Source organism: Papaver somniferum, chromosome 8, assembly GCF_003573695.1.
Source record: "Papaver somniferum cultivar HN1 chromosome 8, ASM357369v1, whole genome shotgun sequence".
NCBI classification, from domain to species: domain Eukaryota; kingdom Viridiplantae; phylum Streptophyta; class Magnoliopsida; order Ranunculales; family Papaveraceae; genus Papaver; species Papaver somniferum.
This window is the reverse complement of record NC_039365.1, coordinates 11,641,456-11,650,979: the sequence shown is the minus strand read 5'-3', so window position 1 is coordinate 11,650,979 and position 9,524 is coordinate 11,641,456.

The window sequence follows — 9,524 nt, the reverse complement described above, 5'->3', positions numbered from 1 at the left end:
CTACCACTAATCTGCAACATTAATCAACAACAACAAAAATGCAAACCCATCTTCATCCCATCATATTACTAATCCAACTCACATACACTTCATCTCAAACTAGTAACCTAATATCCATATAACAGGTTCTCAGATTAATTCCAAATTGAAACAAATGATTCACCCTTTGCTTAATCTTCAACTTGATTCCATCATATCCCTAAACCGTCAATTTTTTTTTTTCAACTAAGTTTCAAACCCGTGAACCATGAATTCTCTTTTCTATTAAGAACCCTAATCGATGGAGTTCATCCAATTATTATACGAATGTAAACCTCAATTTAACAAAATCATCTTTCAATTTCATCGTATTCATCACCAATCAAATTTCCAGTTCATGTTGGAACCCTAACTCACTGATTCTTCAATGTGAATTAAATTGAAAATCAATAACTAAGAATTCAACCTTAAACTTAACACCCAATACCCATCATTACTTACTTGATTTCATTCTCAATTTGATATAAAATTTTCAATCCATTCTAGAACCTTAATCCTAATTTTATTGATTCCTATTTCTTCAATCATCACAAAACCCTAACCAAAATTAACTCCACAGACTCATTAACTCTTTCCTTGATTCACTTATTCATTAAGTTTATTCAAATTTCAGAAGAATCATGAATCACTCACTCACAGTTCGTGCGGTGGAGAAGAACAATGAAAAGAGAAAAGAAAAATCAGAAAAGAAAGAGAAGAAACATAAGTGATCTTCTAGGGTTTTTAGAGTTTTATATGATAAATGAATGAACAGGATTAAAAGTAGAAATCATACGGTGGTAAAGTTAGCAGCAGACGGGTTTCGGGTTTAACCCGCGGTTTTACGGGTCGGGACGGGTTAACCCGTTTTCTCACAAGCCGTTATTTCTCCAACCCGTACCCGGCTTGTTTAGGACCCAGTCGGGGCGGGCACGGGTTTTTTACGGGCCGGGCGGATCAACCCGCGGGTTTTTGGCTGGTTTGCCAGCTCTATCCTCAAACCAGAGTATTAATCTCTTAGAAGCACTATTCTCATGAGTGCTGAATTGCCAAGTCTGTCTAGTGTCTGTGCGACTGTGCAGCGTGAAGAGACACGTAAGAAAGTTATGAATCTTGTTTCTAAAAGCATTGTAGACCTAGATGCAGCTGAATCCAGTGCTCTTATGAGCTACAAAGATGATAAACGAAGAGTCATGCCATTTGATAAGGACAAGAACTCTCGTGCTAAGAGTAAGAGAGAAGTTTTTCATTGTGATCATTGTAATAAAACTGGTCACAGCAAGGATCATTGTTGGGATATTTATCCTCATCTTAAAGCTAATTTTGACAAAAATAAGCTTGCTCGAGCTGCTGTAGCTGATAATTCATCCTTCACCATAGACCAATTGAAGGATTTCTTTAACCAGTTGGGTAATAAGACTGAGCGCAAGGCCACACATGTTTCAGGTAACTTACTAGCCTTTCTTACTACGCCTGTTTCCAACCGTCACATCTGTATTATTGATTCAGGAGCTACAGATCATATGGCAAATGATCCTTCGTCAGTTCATGCATTTATTCGCAGCTCTCATAAAGATGTTTCTGTTGCTAATGGCTCTACTGCTCCTGTGATGGGCAGTGGGAAAGTGAATTTTTTTCCAGATTGTCCGCCATCTAATGCACTTGTTGTTCCATCGTTTCCTACTCAGTTGTTATCTGTTGGCCAAATCACTAATTCTCTGAATTGTGATGTTACATTTACCCCTACCTCGGTCATCTTTCAGGATCGAAAGACGAAGAAGACGATTGGTAGAGGCATATTTTCTCATGGATTGTACCTGTTACGCTCCAGTGACATGGCATGTCTCACTCAAAGATCTACTCCGCAGTTTCTTTATCATTAACGACTTGGACATCCTTCCAGTCGTGTTTTGTCTAGGATTTTTCCCACATTTCCTGTTCAGTCTCCAGTCTGTGATGTTTGCCAGTTTTCTAAACAGTCTCGTTTTCCATTTCCTAATTATGTGACTTGATCTACAATGGCTTTTGAATTAATTCATTCTGATTATGGGGTCCTGCTCCAATTGATGCTTATGATGGGTATAAATATTTTGTTATCTTTATAGATGATTGATCACGTGCTACATGGATCTACTTACTCAAATCCAAAACTGAAGTTTCATCTGTATTTGCGGATTTTCATTGTATGATACGCAACCAATTTGATGCACAGGTTAAAATTTTTAGATCAGATAATGGCACTGAGTTTGTCAAAGGCCTTCTTCCAGGTTATTTGCGCAGTCATGGTATTATCCATCAAACTAGCTGTGTTGGTACCTCGCAGCAAAATGGTGTTGCTGAACGGAAACTCCGTCACATTCTGGAAACAACTCGTGCTCTTATGATTCAGATGCATGTTCCAAAGAAATTCTGGTCTCATGGTTCTCTGATGGCCACTTATTTGATCAATCGTCTGCCTAGTCGTGTGCTTGAGTTCAAATCTCCATTGGAGGTTTTAAAACATCATCAGCCTAGCATTTCTCATCTCAGAGTTTTCGGTTGTGTCTGTTATGTACATTTACAGGCAAAGCATCGTGATAAACTGGATTCACGGGAAACCAAATGTGTGTTCCTTGGTTAATCATCTAGAAAAAAAGGATATATTTGTTATCATCCACCTACTAGAAATCTACAGATTTCTCGTGATGTTGTGTTTGATGAAACAATGGCTTACTTTCAGTGTGACTCTGGCAGTCGGTCTCAGGGGGAGTGTTACACAGATTTGGCACCACTTCCAGTTATTAATGAGATACCTACTGCAACATATTCCCACAGAGATAATGGTGGTGGGGTAGAATTGGTGGACTTACCTAATGCAGTGTTGGATGTGCATAATGAAGCAGTGCATGAGGAAGCTTCAAACAATAATGTTAGTGTTACTGATGATGATACAGGATTACAAGATGTGCCGCATCAAGTTCCAGAAACTGAGGTTATGGTTCCACAAGATCACCAACCAGTGGTACCAATTGTCAGAACCTCAAGTCGTGAGAAGAAAGCTCCAGAGAAATACAAAGATTTCTTTACATATCATTCCGCTGCGTATCCCATACAGGCACATTTAACTTATGATCATGTAGGTTCTTCACACTCTGCATTTCTAAGTGCTATATCCAGTCATCAAGAACCTAAAAACTACAATGAAGCAAAGTCTAATCCAAAATGGAGGGCACCAATGGAGAATGAGTTACGTGCCTTAGATGCAAATAATACATACAGTATTGTGAAGCTGCCTCCTGGGAAGAAGACTGTTGGATGTAGATGGGTGTACAAAATTAAATACAGAAGTGATGGCACTGTTGAAGGTTATAAGGCGAGATTAGTGGCAAGAGGTTTTACTCAAAGATATGGAGAAGATTACACAGAAACTTTTGCACCAGTTGCAAAGATGAATACTTTTCGTGTTCTCATGTCTATTGCATTTAATAAAGATTGGAAATTGTTTCAAATGGATGTGAAGAATGCTTTCTTACAAGGTGATCTAGAAGAAGAGGTATATATGAGTATACCACCTGGACACCCTCGATAAGGAGAGAGCAATATGGTTTGAAAGCTTAAGAAGGCAATATATGGTTTAAAGCAATCACCACGTGCGTGGTATGCAAAGCTAAGTTCAGTACTCATCCAGAATAAGTTCAAAAGAAGCTCTGTCGATTCTTCCTTGTTTATTAAAAGAAGTAATCTTGGTACAACTATAGTTCTAGTGTATGTTGATGACCTTGTGATTACAGGAGACAATCAACAAGAAATTAGAAATCTTAAAGCAATGCTTCATTCCAGATTTGACATCAAGGATTTAGGGATACTGAAGTATTTCCTAGGATTAGAAGTTGCTTACTCAAAGAAGGGTATTTTTCTGAATCAAAGAAAATACGTGTTGGACCTGTTGAAGGCTACAGGAAAAATGGGAGCAAAGCCTTGTGATACTCCTACAGAAAATGGCAACAAACTTGATAATGATGGTGATGTGTTAAGTGATATTGGGTCATATCAAAGGTTAGTAGGCAAGTTAATTTATCTTACTGTTACCAGACCTGACATAGCACATGCAGTAAGCTTAGTCAGTCGTTATATGCATACACCTCGTGTTAAACATTTGAATGCAGTAACTAGGATTTTACAGTATTTAAAAGGATCACCAGGAAGAGGAGTTTTGATGACAAAGAATGAAGATTATTCAATTTCTAGATACTGTATAACAGCATATTCGGATGCTGAGTATGCTGGATGTCCAGTTGATCGTAAATCAACAACAGGGTACTGCATATTCTTTGGTGGTAATCTGGTTACATGGAGAAGCAAGAAACAAAATGTTGTTTCTCGATCAAGTGCTGAAGCAGAATACAGAGCCATGGCTTCAACAACATGTGAGATTGTTTGGTTGCGAGCATTACTTAAAGATTTGGGTTTTCTGTCACCTCAGCCGGCTAAGATGTTCTGTGACAATCAAGCTGCGATACAAATTGCGTCAAATCCCACCTTTCATGAGCGTACAAAGCACATAGAAGTAGATTGTCATTTTGTTAGAGAGAAGGTATTTGCCAAAGTAATATGCACTCCTTTCGTTCGTAGCCATTAACAACTGGCAGATGTTTTTACTAAGGGTTTACTTGTCAAGCAATTCAATGGAATTCTATCCAAGTTGGGCTCCATTGATATCTTCGCACCAACTTGAGGGGGAGTGTTGGAACAGAGAAGAATATTTAGTTTATCTATTTATGATTGGTCTATACTACAAGAAAATATTCTCTAGATATGCTCTAGATATGCTGCTATCTATACGTAAGATATGTGGTATGTGTAATCTATATATAAGTCTTGTAAAAACTCCATTGATAATAAGAAACCCTAAGTCGTTCTTCTCCCGTGGACGTAGGCTATAGCCGAACCACGTAAATCTGTGTTCTTTCTTCTACCTGTTTAATTAACAACAGTGGGATAGTAGCAAAGCTGGGATTTATGGACAACAACTATCAGAAAGTGGCTACATCGGCGTAAATGGCTGAGAGCTTGGAAGCAAGACAAGCAACTCAGTTGGAAACACAAAACTACTTCAAGGTAACTCACACAAGAAGAACAAAAATGAAGTAGCAGACGCATTGGCCATGGAAGGAAGATCAGGACCAACGACAAGCTACTGTGCAAATAACATCACTCAAAAGCTTTTTTGATTATTATGTACAGACTCTATTTTTTATTTCAACGACCAATCTGTAATTCGTCATATGCGAGTGAAAACAGTTCATCTTAATAATAAACTTCTTTTTTACGTTTTTTTTTTGACATTGACATACACACTACTTGAATAAGTAAATTCTGCCAAAAGGACGACTTTAGGAACCTTGATCAAGTGTCTACTGCTTCTTATGTAACTGCAGGTATTTGATCAATTTGGCGTCCTATATGGTTAGATTTGCAAGGTTTGTATTAACAGTCTCGGGGTTATTGTAACAAAATAATGTATATCATCATTGATATCATTTGAAAGAATGCATACCCATTTTGCTGTAAATGGATATTTTTTATTTACTAATTATTTACTGAATAAGTTGGATTTTACTTGAAACGGAATGGCAGGCGCATCGCGCGTGCGTGTTATACTAGTATTTATAGTGGGGACGTAACATTTTAAGTCAAAATTATAGTTGGAACATAACATTTTTAGTTAAACCCATGTGTATGGGAAGGAATTTTATGATTTTATCTCACTTTTTGGGTTTCAACTTCGTGGATAGGAAAGCTAACAGAGTAGCTGACCTCTTAGCTAAGAAGGGAAGGAAGAACAATGGACAAGAATCTTGGCTAGAACAATCCCCACAGTTGGTCCTTTATCAACTGGCCATCTAGAGCTGGAAACCAAGAATCCAAATGCCAACCCAGTTGTCACTTTCAACTACTTCAAAGAACCGAAGACCTCCAACGGTGTACTAATGGTGTTAAAACAATCAAGAAGGTAATAACATCCAAGGCATTCTCTAAATTCAGGTATGACACTATCATTTACACAGCATGTTTGGATACCACTCCAGAAAATGTTTTTAGACTTCTGGAAGCAAAAAGGTTAGAAGTTAACTTGGATGGCCAGATGGTTAAATCATTCTTAATTATGTATATGCAGGTATGATAATATCTCTTTCTAGGCACTGCTCAACCTAACTTCGACTCTTCCCATAAATTTGGTACCCAAAACCGGTAATGACCCAGCATCAGTAGAACAATTCTGCAAAAAAAAATGTGCTGACTATATGGCACTACCATGGAGGATGTCAGGTTGGTAAGGTTATTGATCAGGATTATAAGGTTCTTGGTGTTGATTTTCTAAGGGTCATTGATGGATCGAAATTCATCAACTCTCCTGGCACAAATCATCAGGCTACAACTATGATGCTCGGAAGGTATAACTATCGCCTATAACTAATTGATAGTCCATTATTATCCATTCTTTGTTGTTATAACCATCTCCTGGCACTATCACGGATAATGTAGTAGAGCGGAATAAGAAAAGAAAACTGTAATTCATTGAGTTGTAAAGATATCTGTACAGGGCATTAAATACAAGACGAATAGTCACAAAGTAAAGCTTGACCAAACACTGACCATACACGTGTGACAAAAAGATAGCTCATTAAAGCTGTAATAACAAACATATTATAATATAACTACACTGATATTTTACTACCCTCCTGCAAAATGAAGGGGTGTAAGAACCTTCAGTTTGGACTTAAGAAACTCAAACCTAGTTGCTACAAGACCTTTAGTGAATATGTCAGCTGCTTGTTAAAGAGTAGAGAAGTAAATAACCTACAAAGTCTTTGACTGAACTAGCTCTCTCACAAAATAAAAATCAAGAGCTAAATGTTTCATCCTGCTATGAAACACTGGATTTGAAGCTAGAGCTATTGAAATTTTGTTGTCACAGGCAATAGTCGGAGAAGTAGGTAAGAAGATATGTAAATCTTTAAGTAGTTGGCAAAGCCAAACCACTTCAGCAGTAGTTGAAGGTAGACATTTATAAATTGTAGCATTCTTCTTAGATGACCAGCTGACAAGATTTTCACCAAAAAATATACAAAAACCACTTGTTGATTTTCTGTCATCTGGATTACCAGCCCAATCTGCATCTGAGAAGCCTTGCAGAGCGGTGAAAACCTTTGTAAAAAGAAGTCCATGATCCAAAGTTCCTTTCACAAATCTCAATACTCTTTTAGAAGCAATAAGATGTGTAGAAGTAGGTGATTGCATGAATTGACATAGTTGATTGACAGCAAAACACAGCTCAGGCCTTGTCCTAGTGAGGTATTGATGTGGTTTTTTATGTTGTTGTAGATAGTGGTAAAAGGTTGTCGTTCACTCAGACTTGTGAATATTTGATTTAGACTTAAATTAAAATAAAAACTCAGGATTCCACCATTGATCAATTAAGTGATTTAATCTAATCAATATTCATGCAATTCTTCGCGTTTAAAGTGATTCTAATATATTTCCTCTAGTAGATTTTTGAAGTAACAATTGTATACATCAAGCATGAAACATCAAAAGTCTTAAACTAAGCATGCTCCATCAAAGCGGATCACAATCATTCAATAAAAATCAATTTTCCAATATTAGTTCCATGCAAATAATCATAAAAGAAATTGCAAGAATTAATTAAAATAGAAATATACCACTTTTCGTGGAACAATGGCTTCCTCCGTCGCCTCGGCTAAGGGGTTTAGCTCCTCATATTATTCACATACTCAAAATAGGTTTTCATAGCTCAAAAGGGTGAAAAACAAGAGAAAACTAGTTAAGCAGACAGTTTGCAACGGTGTATAAGCGTTACAAACAGCTATTACAGAAACGATATATGAAAACTGATGTAGAAGAAACGACTGTCTCTGGGAGTAGTATGTTCTTCGTGTTCTTCCCCTACACCAGCAGAACTGAATGTCTGTAATTTCAATTTTGAGATTTCCGTGGTTATCTAAACTACCCCAAACTGTTCGTAACCCTTCCATGACCTATCCGAACTCCTTTTATACTGCTCAGAAACCTAAAAATTCCGATAAAAATTCTCTCTTTCTTTCCGTGCAAGTCACTGAAATAATATTCTCTGCCGACTTGTTTACGCGTTTCTGAGCTTTCCAAATCATCCCAAACTCTCTATTAGGTAAGTAGCTATCTCCGGAAAGATTATCTCCGGTTTAATCTCCCTGAAACTTCATAAATCAGGCCAGCAGAGACCCGTGTGTAACTTCACCTCTGTTTTGATCCAACTCGAGTTCTAGCCCAATTCAATACATTCCAGCGCTCATACCAAGCCTGTTATGCTAAATCACGTCCAGCCCAACAAATTCCCGCGATTGAATCTCCCTAAAACAGCCTAGAAATCCAACCCTAACTCTGGTATGCAAACTCCCGCCAATTTTTTCTTTTGAATTTTGAGAAGAAAGTGGTATCCCCCTATCCAGAGTGGGGGTGCAAATAGTAGATGCCCTGCAGGGATGCCCCTTAGTAATTAGGTTGCCCCTTATCCATGGTGAGAGTCCGAATAGCAAACGTCCTCTGGGGTGCCCCGCACAACTTTTCGAGCCGATTTTTCCAAAAATGTTTATTGGCCAAAAATACCTACACACACATAAAACACCGTACTAAGTACAAAAATGAGCACTATCAATTATAGAATCGAGACAAATTAGTCACAAAAATGTGTCTATCAAATACCCCCAAACTTATTATTTGCTAGTCCTCGAGCAAAGATAAAATCCTAACTCACTGATGCAGGCATCGTCGATTGCATTTAGCATATGCAATAAGCCTTTAAACCCCTAGGTGGCCCTAGTGGCCGAGTTATAGTCTCGGGAGGGCTTACCAGAGGTATACCCACAAAACCTTTATACTCCAGACCCTAGCTATCTACGCAGAACCTTGGAAAGCACTAAAGAATCTCCTTGTTTGGCATACTTATTGACTACAGGAAGAAATACCCTGATGCGAAATTCCAATTGATGTACACGAGTTTGCACTCAAGCATACTAAAATTCATATAAAGTGACAGATCTCTACTCAGATAGTTGCACTATGGACATCAATATTCGGAGTCAAACCAATCACATGGATAGATTAAGAGATGGATATAGAAAAACGTAGATGGTTTTGATGTTTACTAAGTGAACGGTGTTTCCCATATCTGTCTGAAGGCCTCCGCCAAAATGAACCTATCCTAATGGATTTAGATACTAGTCTGACTAATATCAACATACTGGCATATACAAGGGAACCAGTGATTGATAATCCTAATTCTAGTTCAACACAACTGGCATATACAAGGGAACCAGTGGTCGACTTTATTCATTGATTTTTTTTTCCAGCTTTTTCGTTTCATTCATTTTTTTTTTTGATCCGTTTGGTCTAATTGGTATGGTTTTTTTTCTTTTTTTTTGTAACTCAATCACTCTAATTCACCCTAACAAATGTAACAACTTGAA